The following is a 10096-nucleotide window of genomic DNA, read 5'->3' as shown; positions in this document are numbered from 1 at the left end:
GGCATTTTGAGAACCAATAGGGCACCCACATCCCATTGTTCCCCCTATGTTTGTATGCTAATTTTAAAATTATATTGGTATTTAACAATCCATAAAACAAAGCACTGAACTCACTTTAACAGATTTTTTTAAAAATGCACGCCTTCCATGTTAAGTCATAATTTCAATTGTGGCTTCTCAGCCATGTAGCAAATACTTGTCACACAGTATAAGGCAAGTTTTAAAAATGTGAAGGAAAACAGAAATCCGTATCCAGAGGAAATCTTGACAGGAATTAAGTGCAGTTCTCTGAAACAGGCATTGTCTGTCGCGGAAACTGCTGCGGCGGAGCAGAGGGGCTGTTTCTGACCAATTTACTTGGTAGTCCTTGCGGAGAAATTGATTGCAAAGGAGCAGAATAGACGTAACGGGAGGCAGACCTTATACAGCCCAAGGTCTGAAGAGAAACTAGTGTGAGCCTTTTCCTCCAAGCAATAAGCTGGAGTCCCAGCTTTCAATCAGACATATACAACCACACACAGATTTTCCTCCGCGTGCGACTCCAGAAAGAATGTAGTAAAACAAACAACAAAGCTACCACCTTGAAAACTAATGCATTTTTCGCAGCATGAGCTTTCACGAGCAACAGGCTACTTCAATCAAGCATGAAGCGCAGCAGAAACAGCAAATCAAAAGCTACTAGGTTCACGTTCCGACGAACTAAAGAGCTGGAATTCGCGTCTGCCGATTAACCACCAAGAAATCCCTCACCGGAAGTGACGCCTCAATCCCAACCTCGCTCTGCCTACCTCAGCCACCAGGAACAAAAGGGATTTTCAAGCCTGGTCCAGACACACACCCACTCTTCGCACCAGCCACCAGTCCCGACTTCTGATTGGCCAGGAGGGCTCCAGGGGCCCCGGCTCCCTCGTCTGCCCCGCCCACCTGCGCGCCGATTGGCCGGGTATCTTGGTTGGCGACGGCGGCGGTTGGTGGGTGAGAGTATCAATCTGAAGCTGCTATTGGAGGCTGGATGGAGATTGGGGCCGAGCGGGGACACTGGCGGTGGTGGCTGCGGCGAAGGCGACGACGGGCGTTGAGCTGAGAGGAGCTCCGGCCAGGTCGGTGGGAAGCGGCGCTGTCTGAGGGAGCCCTGCTGCGTGCGCGGTGTGCATAGGGAGGGAGCCGGCGGAGGAGGAGGAGGGGTGGGGAGAGAGCGGGGCAGCCACCTGGAGGCCCGCCGGGCAGCAGCGAGCGGGGCAAAGAGAGGGAGGCGGAGGATGCTCTCTGGGTGGGAGCCGCGGGCTTGGGTGGGAGGGGAATGCCAAGAGGGTCGAGAGCGGACTAAGCGGCAGCGCGAGCGTCGCGAGGAAGGATGGTGGCGGCGTTGGCGTTGAGGGGCTGATGTGGAGCGCGGGGTCTTGGAGCATCAGGTAGGAGGAGAAGGGCGAGGACGAGGAGGACTGGTTCGTGGGGCCCTTCTCAAGTAAGGTTTGCCAGTTCTCCTTCCAGGGTAACTTGTAAGTACGGCGCACAACTGCTGCTACGGGCCCTGCCCCTGTGCTATACAGATGCGGTGCTCGGGGAGATGGAGTCGCTAATGTGTGAAATGGCGCTCTCCATCTGGGATTTGGGGCTGGGGTGGTGGTGGTGTCCTGACGTTTTGTCGTCTCGAAATGTTTAGTTTAAGGTGTTGTGATCAAGATCGAAAATGGGAAGTGTGGGTGATCAAGGTTGCCTAGACTTGTTCTAGTCGTTGGTTAGCTTTTACGCCAAAGGGGTGTGTTTGGGTGGTGGAGATAAAGGTTGCATGGGAGAAAGGTTAAGTTCGTGGCCAGGGAACGTATAGGCGGCACTTGGAGCATGGGGCGGGCTGGGGATGCTAGAGAGCAATTTGATGGATATAAGGGGGGGGAGTTCATCAAGGAAGAGTGGAATGTAACAGTTTTGTTTGGTAATAAAAAGATGGCAAACTTAGTAAAGTGTCTTACTGAAATGTTATTGCCTTTGTTGCAAAGATACACAAGTGTTTCATTGTTGTGCTGTATACAGTCCTTGTCAGAGTACAGCAGCAGAGCCTGCCACAACTGACAAATGGGAACTAGGAAGTACCGCATTGGGTATGAAACAAATGGAGGGAAGGTGGACCTCTAAAAGAAAGCCCAGTCTGTTGTATATATTGATAGAGAAACCCAAATAGTTCAGTCTTGTGGCTCATGCTTTTCTCTAAAGCTCTCTCCTCCTCAAAACTGACTGATAACATCCCTAACTCTGATCCTACACCTTGCCTAGTATGTGCTGAGAGATGTCTTTAGGATTTGCAGAGTAAGTATTGGTGGTTGCTTCATGGGTACCCTCTATTACTGTTGAGCCGTATACTGGAACTGTGGGGAAGAATGTTTTTTGTGAGGTCTCTAGGTATCCTGGTACAGTTGTAATTAGTTGTAATTACAATTTGAACCATGGTTTTCTCCACAAATGAAGGTGACAGGTGTATGTCTAATTGCATGACAACTCAGCAATAAGTCACCCCTGAAAAACACTCTTAGTGGCATTCTACATACACTTGAGACATGCTGTACTACAGTGGGGGAAAATGTGTGTCTGTGATGCTAACCCGGAGAAGGAGATTGCTTAATAGTATGGAATGTGTCTGGCAAAAGTAAAAATATTTCGGTTGTTAATGTAAATGAGTTCTTAAAAAAGCAAGCTAAGTAAGAAAAATACTATTTTCATTGTTCAAAGTATATCCATCTTCTTGAAGTCTGTCCTGTTTTACAATTAGTTTCCTCAATACTTGTCGTCATTATAAATGGCAGTATCTCAACTCTTTTCTTTTCTCTCCCCTCCCCGCAAAAAGTCTGACTACCTCTCTCCTCTTCTTGTAAACTGGAGCTTTTGCATGTAACTTCTCCATAGGATCTCCATGTGTGTTGAAGGCGTACTTTATGGCTGTAGTAGGACCAACAGCACATCAGCAGTTGTTAATATATTACTCTGGTTGTTGAGTACCTCAGAGATCTTATTAAAAAAAAACCACTGGAGCATGCAGCATACTAAAATGTATGTGCTTCTAAGCCTCTGTAAATCAAATGATTAGAGTAATGTAGTATACTATACTTGTAACATTTTTCAGTTTGATGTAAACTAATGGGATTGTTAGCAAGGATCAATATTCTCACTTAAATATCTGATGCGTGCACACACACAGTGTTGCACACTGGCAGCACACACAAATCTATTTGCTAGTACCCTTTTGCTATTAAATGAAATTTTAGTAATGCTAATATGGTCCCATAAATCCCTCATCTTTCCATCCTATTTCTAGCATATGTCTTGTGAGGTGACTTCAGAAAAATAGCTAGTTTTTATTAATCTTTATTAGCACAAGCAAATAATTGCTGAAATGCTATGTTAACTGAAGCTATTTACACATTACAGTGCTGTACCCAAGTGCAGATTATTTCAAGGGAGTAAAGAGAACAGGACAAAACAGATAGGAGCTAGATGTTTATGTGGGTATTCGAAATACTAAAGGAGATGGTAATGACTTGAGTTATAACGAGGCTCCATAATGCAAAAGAATATCCTTGAGTCCAACAGCAGCAGAGCATTGTCTTTAATATTACCCTGGGCACCACTAGCACTCCCCCTCACACACACACACACACACACCACCCAAGCATGCTTTCTCTTCCCACATGCCTCTTCCAACTCTCATTGTTGTTGTTCTCTGGCTGGCTTACCTCAGACTGTCTGAGATGGGGATTTCCAAAAGGGAACAGAATCTGCCTTTTCTGGAAATATGGTTGTATCAGACTTGAAATTTTTTTGCAGTCTTTTGCACTGAGAAATCCAGGATACAAAGAAAGAGTGGAATGAGGGAGAGAAAGAAAACACTTGTTAATGCTCTGTACTAAATGTATTTGATAGGCAAGAGGAGATTATTAAAGAAGTTTCAATTTCTGTACTTAACCTGTTCTCTGATGTTCTGCAAACTAGATGTCCTGTGATGGATACAGCTGATGATCGAAGGTTTTTTTACCCACTACTCAAAGCTAGTTCATTTTTAGGCAGTGAACAAGGAAATCCCCATTAACTGTAATATTGCATTGCCAAGTAAGATGTCCTGTCCATTATCACTGGAGAAGTATGGCTATTTATGCTTCTATCCCCAAATCCTCATAATCTGAGAGGAAGAACTGATTTGTCGGCTACCTGGGATGTTCCTTGCTGCCAGTTCCCAAACCATTACTGATGATGGGAGTGTAAAGTATGGTAATTGCCAATGTTTATACAGCCTAAGAATGTGTGCATTTTAATGCTAATCTGAATCATAGAAATTAGGTGAAGGCAACTTTGACAATTTTTTAGAACTCATGGCTGCCTTTTTCAGGAAAGGGAAGAGCTGTGTCTATCTTGAAAGTGGTTTCCTCTTGATCCAGATGTAAACTTCATACTGTTGTGCTTAAAGTTGTGCTTACAGTTAAGTGAAGTCGTAGTGCTTAAAGTTGTTGTGCTTACAGTTGTAGAATAGATTGGAAAAATGAACAGATACTTTGCTAGTGGTAAAAGCTCTATGTACCTCATTTGCACTTTCAGTGCATAAGTGTATTCAGTGTTGGATACTGAAATTCTGTGAAAGGGATCATCCCATAAATGTTTCTAAACCTAGATTAGAGATTGATACCCAGTTACAATTCTCAGAATGTGATATGAACTAATAAAATAAAATAAAATCCCAAACTGTTTCTGTTGGGGTAATAACTGGTTTTTAAAAAGATGAACTGGAGCTAAATTCTTCAAATTAGAGGACTGAAGAACTTTAGCAGTGATTCTTGCATGCTGCAGTAAAATAAGGGTTTGTATGGCTTTATCACACTTCGGACTATCTATCATACTTCGGACACATTATGCGAAGATACAGCTCCCTTGGGAAGTCCATAATGCTGGGAAAAGTTGAAGGAAAGGGAAAAAGAGGACAACCAGCAGCAAGGTGGATGGACTCAATTATGACAGCAGTGAATGCAACACTGAAAGATCTTAAAGGCCAAGTTGGACAGATCATCCTGGAGAGAATCTATCGATGTAGTTGCTAAGAGTTGACACCGACTTGACAGCACTTAATCAACCAGTCAATGGCTTTATATATATAATGGCTACCCAGTCGTCGTGATCCTTTACAACTGGAGCTTTTATCTTTTATTCCTACCGGGCTTTATGCTTTTGAGCAACTGTAATAACTGCTGGATGAGCAAAAACTTAAGAAGAGATGTTTCTGCCCATTACTTCATGCTGGGAAAAGTTGTATTTGATGCTTTGCAGCTGTTAGACATAGAACTGCTAATAGGAAGAAAGGTAGCAACTCAGTAGCATTTGGCAATGGGAAAACACTTCCCATTGAATACGTACAAGTACCTGTAATTTGGAGAAATAAGATGGATATAGTAATTCCACAAACAGTGCAGCTTTATTACCTCATTTATTAAAATATGCATTTCTGTGCACAGAAAGCAATAATCTGAACTTCTCTTTCAAGCTCATTAGTCCTTGAAACTTAATCATGCTTATCTTTTACTATTCTATAGTTCTTGTCTTTCAACATAACTTCTTGTGAAGTTTTAAATATTTTTCAATAGGTAACTGTTTCAAGATTCCTAGGGTGGTTCTTATAATGCTCTGTTTTCATTATTGTTCAATGTTAATTTGAAGAGAAACAAGCAAAGGTAATTGGATATTATGAACCAATTCTGGTTTGACAAACAATCTAATCAGTTATTCTACAGGATCAACCAGATTTCTAATGTGTTTTTTTAAAAAAGGTTCTTCCAAGTCATACAGCCTAGCCTGTGTGGATGACATTCATGAATCAATGTTTGGTTTCTTTGAGAACAGCCTCAGTTCACATGCCCCATAAATGTTGTCAGTGTTATAATCCCTGTCCATTACAGACAGAGTTCTGGCTTAGATTTGCCAGTTGACATCATTACTAGCTCATTTTCAGGACAGGCCTGGAAATCTCAATTCACAGTGGAGCAAAAAGGCAAAGTGCCAGGGAACTGGTGACAGAGTAAAGGAAAGAACAGAAATACATCTGATTATTGCTAGAATATTTATCAAGTGCCTTTCCTAGCTTTGGAGTTCTACCTCAACAAAAGTTATGAAAACAGCTCTGGAATGACACTGATTTGGAAGGAAAAAGAAAAACTTCAAGCAGCAGTAAAGACACTGGGATTCTCTGTCCAAATCTAGGAAGATGAGACTTTTCACCCAGAAGATGCAGTTCTTAAGTGCATTCCTGCAAATGTAGAAGATACATTCATAGAATTCTATATTGGGTAGTGCTGCTTGTTTCTTGATCTAATTCACTGAAAGTGTTTAGAGATTGTCTAATCAGATTCTAAGTGTATACATGGCTCTGAGCAGAAATAGCAATTCGTTTGCTATTTGGTTCAGAATGCAGCAGCCAGTCTAGTCTCTGGGTCATCTCGGGGAGACCACATTACACCTCTGCTGATGGAGTTAGAATGGCTGCCTGTAGGTTTCCAGGTAAAATACAAAGTGCTAGTTATAAATCCTTAAATCCCTAAACGGCTTTAGCCCTGGGTATTTGAGAGAACATCTTCTTCATTATAAGCCCCACTGTCGATTGCAGTCATCAGTGGAGGTCCGTCTCCAGTTGCTGCCAGTTCATCTGGTGGCCACACGGAGAAAGGCCTTCTTGGTTGCTGCCCCAGGACTGTGGAATGTGCTCCCTATTGAGATACGATCTTCCTCATCTCTGACAATTTTTAAAAAATATTTTAAAAACCCTTCTTTTTACTCAGGCTTTTTCAGCTTCTTTCAGTTATTTGTTATGTGATTGATTCAGTTATTTATTCAGTTATTTGTTATGTGATTGATTTTTAAATTGTTCTTTTTATTTGTTATGTGTTTTTATATATGTTTAACTGTTTTATCATTGTGAACTTCCCAGAGATGTGAGTTTGGGGCGGTATACAAGTGTAATAAATAAATAAATAAAAATAAAGGGCACATGCAGCCATTTGCAACTTTTTAAGATGAGATAATAGGCTTTGCATAGCAACACTTTATATTCAGTGGTTTCCAGCCAGAAATGAGGTTCACTTGTCTGTGCAAAGGATTGAGGTTCAGAACTTCAAAGCGGTTCCTGATGTTCTCCTTGAAATTGGTGGGAACATTCTCAAGATCTTATTGTGGAAGCTGGATAGCTTTGTTTTTCTGCTTTAGCTTGACTTGGAACTTACACATGAGCAGTTTGTGATCTGTTTCACAATCGCGCCTCCCCCACGTCTTTGCTGTTATAACTGAGCTCTTCCACCTCATTGCACCAATAATGTAATCAATTTTATTTCTATGTACTCCATCTGGTGATGTCCATGTATGTAGGTGCCACTTGGGTTGTTTGAAGAATGTGTTAGCAACGACGAGATCATTGGCTTGGCAGAAACTAATAAGTCGTTCTGCTTTGTTTCTGTTTTCTAGGCCATATAGGCAAACTATGTTTTCCTCATTACCTTTTCCAACTTTGGCATTCCAGTCTCCAACCACCAGCATTTCATTTTGCTTGCATGTTCTGTCAATTTCAGACCTGACTTGAGCATAAAACTCATCAGCTTCCTCTTCTTCTGCCTCAGTTGTTGGGGCATAGACTTGAAGAACTGCCATGTTAAAGGGTTGTCCGCGAAATCTACTTGATATTAGTCGGTCACTAACCTCATTGTACCCAAGTACTGTCACTGCTATATCCTTCCTGACTACGAAAGCAACACCATTCCTCCTTTGGTTTTCGTGTCCTGAGTAGTACGGTATGGTTTTCTGACTGAAAGTGTCCCATTCCAGTCGATTTTAATTAATTTTATTTATTTCTTTTTAACATTTATATCCCGCTCTTCCTCCAAGGAGCCCAGAGTGGTATACTACATACTTAAGTTTCTCCTAACAATCCTGTGAAGTAGGTTAGGCTGAGAGAGAAGTGACTGACCCAGAGTCACCCAGCAAATTCACTGATACCCAAGATGTCGGTCTGTAGATGATTCATTTCATCTTTCACTGTCTCAAGCTTTCCCATATGCATGGTTTCAATTCCACGTTCCCACTGTAATTCTGTCTTTGCAGCTTCAGATTTTATTTTCCCACATGGCAACATCAGCTGCCAGGCGTCCAAAAGGCTTTAGTCTAACCGCGTCATAAATGCCATCAGTACTCTGAAAGAGCCTCAGCTCATCCTCAGCTCTTCCTCAGTAGCTTGTTGAGTACCATCCGATCTGAGGGGCCCATCATCTGGCACTACATCGACAATCATTCCATTTTGTCTATCCATGTGGATTTCTTGGTAAAATACAGGAGTGGTTTACCATTGCCTTCTCCTGCATAGTATGAAATGATGCCTTTGTTGTTGTCACTGAAGTGATTGTCCATCTCCAGCACCTTCCTATATTGCTGCTGCCCAATGTAGGTTCCTGCTTGGTTTAGCTGAGTAGCTGGGATGACCCTACTGGGAGTATACCTCCCGGAGTACTTCGCTCATCCCTCCCAGGAACAGCCCCCGCCATGCTGAGTTAGCATAGCAGGACTTTTGTGTCAGGGGGGCAGGAGGAAGAATTTTAGACATTCCTAAACATGTTTACGTGGACTACATAGTTCATTGCATTAATGGGGCTAGTTAAAATTGAACTTTAAGGATACAGCTTGGAGCCTGTTTACAAATAAGCTCAATTAAGGATACTGCAACTGTCCTAAAATTGTCACGTGACATTAGCTGTCCTCTTACAGTTTAATAATTGCTGCATGTGAGAAGCCTATTTAATTAAATATCTCAAAAGGATAGATACAGCTATGTTAGTGTTTCCAATGTAACATGTAGATGCCTGTATGCTTGCTTGCTTGCACTACTTGAGAAAGAAATATATCCCTTGAATATGTCAGTATAAGACTTTTTATAGTGTTGAAAACATTTAAAAATTCTAGAGCCACTTAAATAGGCTAAATTTAAATGAGAATTGTATATAGAAGAGCCTTGTTTAATAACAGGTATGTATTACATAGCATGGAAGGAAAGGAAGCATTTTCAATGATTACAGGAAAATGCTGTCCCTTGTTGTTGTTGTTGTTTGCTGTTCACGACAGCTTATTCTAAGGAACTAGCACCCAGCATCTTGGGCAAGCAAACTCTTCATATTTAGTTTAAATGTTTTCTGAGAAACTACTACTACATATTGCTACAGTAAATTGCCTCTTCAGAAGTGATGCATTCAAGATTTCTTCCGATTGTCATATTTGTGGACAAAGTATCCTTCAGAAATGCCATTCTCGTTGGTCTTGTATGCTGTTGTCATGGTGTCGTCCACTTTCTCCAGACTTAATATAGAGGATTACAGAGTGTACTTCAGTTCATCTACATAATGTTTGTAAACTATCTTCATAATTTAGGAAGTAGGAACATATAGTTGCAGGCATCAGCTAGGTGTTCTTGAGCACTGATTGCAAGCTGCTGATACTAGTTACAGTACAATATGGTTTCAGTTAATTTTTCAACACTTTCTATCTTTAATGTAACAGTCCTGTGTTCAAAATGTTGTGAAATGTGAATCTTAAGTTCAAAAGAAAAAATGGAAAATCAGTGACGGAGAACTCGAAACCTTGCTATGTATTTAAAACAATGTAAGATTCTCAAACTGCTCATTCTTTAGATGAATATTCAGTGACTGCTTAAATACAGAAGATCTTAAAAATCTGCAACAAAGCTATTCTGTTCTCCTTTGATCTCTGTACCGTTTCAGTAAAACTTCATTTAAAGAGTTTAAATTGGTACCTGGATTACATGTCCTTATCTCAAATTATGAACATTTATGACTAATCTGTTACACAATATAGATATTCTTCATCTCATGGGAAAACATAATTTGCATAGTAACCACAGCTCTTGCTGTCTGAACATTCTGTGACCACTTCTTCCTGAGTAGACCCTGAATAAGGATTTTAAATGAATTCTTCTTCAGCAGTATATTGAATGAATGTCAAGTGCTGTGGGGTTGGCAACTGCCCTCATATTATTGAGTCTGCTTTGTGGAAATTGAGCATGCCAAGTTACTCT

General features: G+C 41.3%; 1 protein-coding gene across 3 annotated transcripts in view; it reads left to right on the top strand.

Annotated features, from left to right (window-relative positions):
- Positions 1-944: 944 nt before the first annotated feature.
- Positions 945-10096, top strand: part of CTTNBP2NL (CTTNBP2 N-terminal like) — a 58231-nt gene continuing 49079 nt past the window's right edge. The window contains exon 1 of one of the 3 annotated variants that reach the window (XM_053249933.1): positions 945-1100. The gene's annotated coding sequence lies outside the window, so the exon portion shown is untranslated. Of the gene's footprint in view, positions 1101-1312; positions 1466-10096 lie in introns of those variants that run through there. The other 2 variants (XM_053249935.1, XM_053249936.1) reach the window with 2 other exon arrangements.

The sequence above is a fragment of the Hemicordylus capensis genome, chromosome 4, assembly GCF_027244095.1.
Source record: "Hemicordylus capensis ecotype Gifberg chromosome 4, rHemCap1.1.pri, whole genome shotgun sequence".
In the NCBI taxonomy this organism is placed as follows: domain Eukaryota; kingdom Metazoa; phylum Chordata; class Lepidosauria; order Squamata; family Cordylidae; genus Hemicordylus; species Hemicordylus capensis.
Note: the sequence above shows the minus strand (reverse complement) of the source record. Positions and strands in the feature narration are given on the sequence as shown.